Consider the following 3247-nt stretch of genomic DNA (forward strand, 5'->3'; position numbering starts at 1 on the left):
ATCGAGGCAGTTTTCTCGGAATGTGACAAGAGAATAACCATCCCAAACTTTGCTGAATTTATAAAATATGATAATATATCCCTCGTATCAATGCACTATAATAGCAATCATGTCAATGCGCAATAGTTTATGAGATATTATTGTTATTAATTAAAATTGTCTGTGTGCTTTATATACTAGATTCATAAACCTGAGATACATCTAGTTCGTGTGGTCGAGCGAGTAAAGCGCGTGACTAGAACGTACGTGACTGTATGTTTCATGTTCGAGTCCTGCTCTTTTTTCGTAATTTTTTTATTAGTAATAGGCGAAACATATTTTAATATAATTATTGAAATTATTCGTGTTTTTCATGTAGGAGAAATACTAGGAATATTTTTTAATTAAGTTGGCATCCTTACAAAGTATAAAATTATTGCTTTTGTTCCTAATTGTTACAATTTTTACATTTATTCGGATGATAGTTATTTAGCGAACGAGATTTTAATGCAATGATATATATATTTGATATAATATTATTAATCAAATATATAAAATATGTATATAATATCATTGCATTAAAATCTTATTCGCTAATAACTATCATCTGAATGTATGTAAAAATTGTAACAATTAGGAACAAAAGCTATAATTTTATACTTTGTAAGGATGCCAACATAATTTAAATATATGCAAGTATTTCTCCTACATGAAACGTACACGAATAATTTAAAAAATTATATTAAAATGTTTCACCTATTACTTGAATAAAAAAAATTACGAAAAATAAGAGTAGGACTGTAACGTAGAACATCCTATATTCTAATCACGCGCTTTACTCGCTCGGCTACAGGAACTAGCTGGAGTTAAATAATAACATTTTGAAGAAGGGGAAAAGAGACGGGGAGCCATAATTACAATATATATATATAAATATATTTATTAATATTTATACATGTTTGTTTTTTTATTTATTTCCCCGGCACGTATCCCGGCGGTATGTATCCTGGCGGCAACGGGACGTACCCCGACGGCAACGGGACGTATCCCGTCGGTGGAACGTATCCCGTCGGCGGAACGTAACCCGTCGGCGGAACGTAACCCGCCGCCGGAATAAATCCCGGTGGTGGCGACGATGCTGCAGCGTATGCGTATCCTGGCGAAGGGATGTATCCCAGCGGCGACGGCGCTGGGATATATGGTGTCACGTATCCTGACGGCGGCGATGGTGCTTGCATATATCGCAAAATTCAATTCGATTCGTATGCGCGTGGCCGCTGGGATATTTTTTTGATTGTTCTTCCGCCGCTCTTTTGCAACCGCCTTCCGCACCGCATGATTGATTTTCTAAAATACAAAATATTTTATTATTACATAATAAAAAATGTTTTCGATTAACATGAATACATACATACATACCCAGCAAACCAATACGTAACTGTTACATAACTTAAGGAGCACATAGAAAGAACAATGTTATATTTCACAATTATGTAAATGAGATGTAAATTTTACGTAACTTTCAGAGCACGTTAGAAGAACAAAGTTGTATATCTTTGTTACATATATAACTTGTAACAGTTATTTAAAAACATAATGTGACATAGACGTAAATCGGAAAACATATAAATATAATAATTGTAATCTTTCAAGCTGTTTATATTTTTCATTCAATTGCTAGCTGCATGAATAATTTAACATATAAATCTACAATTTATATATCATTTTTAAGTAAAATAAGCATTAATATATATTTACAACATTGATATCATATATATAACATTAATTTAAATTATGAGGGACTCTTTAACATCCATATACGTTCATTAACTACCGCGCGTTGTGTTTTGCCGCGCGGCAAGCGTTTTCGCGTCCAGTGTGTACAGTATAATAGGAGCCAATATAGCGCAACGATCGACTTTACATATTTCCGGTTGAAGTTCGGTCTTTTTCCGGCGAGTATCCATAGGAGATCAAGCACGTGCGTGAAATTCAGGAGTAATTTTTATCTCGAAAGGTAAGCCTTTTTAATTCTTTTTAATTATAAAGAACGTTTTTTTTTTTAAGAAAACGCTGCACTGTTGCACATTAAAGTTTTGATACAATTAATAATAATATTGAGTATTGATGTGCAACGATGATATACGATCATGAGTATGCGCGGGTAGGCGCATACACATTTTTACGTTGATTTTTAAGCGTAAATTAATAAATTAATTTGTCACTCTATCGGAAATAGTTAGGACAAATGCTCAGGTCGTTTAACGTTACACCTTTTAGACAATAAACACTTAATATTTGCTGTGTGGCTTGTGCAATTAAGAATAACGTAACCTATAAACATAGTGGTTAGGTTACATTATTCTTAATTGCACAAGCCACACAGCAAATATATATATATATATATTAGGTGTTTATTGCCTAAAATTGCTTAAAGGATGTAACGTTAAACGATCTGGGAGTCTGTACATGTTACCAATGGTTGTCAGTGTCGTTACACAACTCTTCTTATAGATAAAAACGCTGCGCAATGACATCGACAACCATCGGTACAGCGTGTACAGAATTTCAACTCTGAGCATTTCTCACAATTATTTCCGATAGAGTGATAAATATATTTATTATTAAAAAACGCAAAAAAAATTGTCGTAAATGTGTATGCCTACGGTATAAATGATCGTATAATCATCGTTGATTATCAATTTTTTACACTGCAGTACAGAGACTTGTAAACTTAATTCTCTTATTATAATATAAATGGAGATAACATATATAATTGTGATCCGTAGATCTAAAAGAAGAAAAAATATTTTAAAACGTTTCTGTTATAAGGTATTTCTTTGTCAGAGAAATGCAAGTATAATAATGTAAACATTTAAGAAACATTTTAGTTTTCATTATCTCCATTTATATAGTGCAAAAGTTTACAAGCTGCATAAGAAATAAACTTAGATTTATAAAAAATGTAATTCTAATAAGATTTGAAGACTTGGTGTAAAATAAATTTTAATTTACATGATCGGCAGCTTCAATTTTAGGACCATCCAATTGAGTCAAAGATTACAGAATTAAAAAGGGGAAGAAAAATAAATACCGAAATATTTTAAAAATATTTTCTGCTACTCTGTCAAAGCAGAGGATTCAGAAGAAACAGGTATGCATTATATTAACATTTACTTACATATAAACATATAAAATATTTCATAAAATATTCATTTTTTGTCAACTATACCTTAATATTATACTTTTATGCATAAAATAATGAGAT

The sequence above is a fragment of the Wasmannia auropunctata genome, unplaced genomic scaffold (assembly GCF_000956235.1).
Source record: "Wasmannia auropunctata unplaced genomic scaffold, wasmannia.A_1.0 LD336074.1, whole genome shotgun sequence".
NCBI lineage: Eukaryota > Metazoa > Arthropoda > Insecta > Hymenoptera > Formicidae > Wasmannia > Wasmannia auropunctata.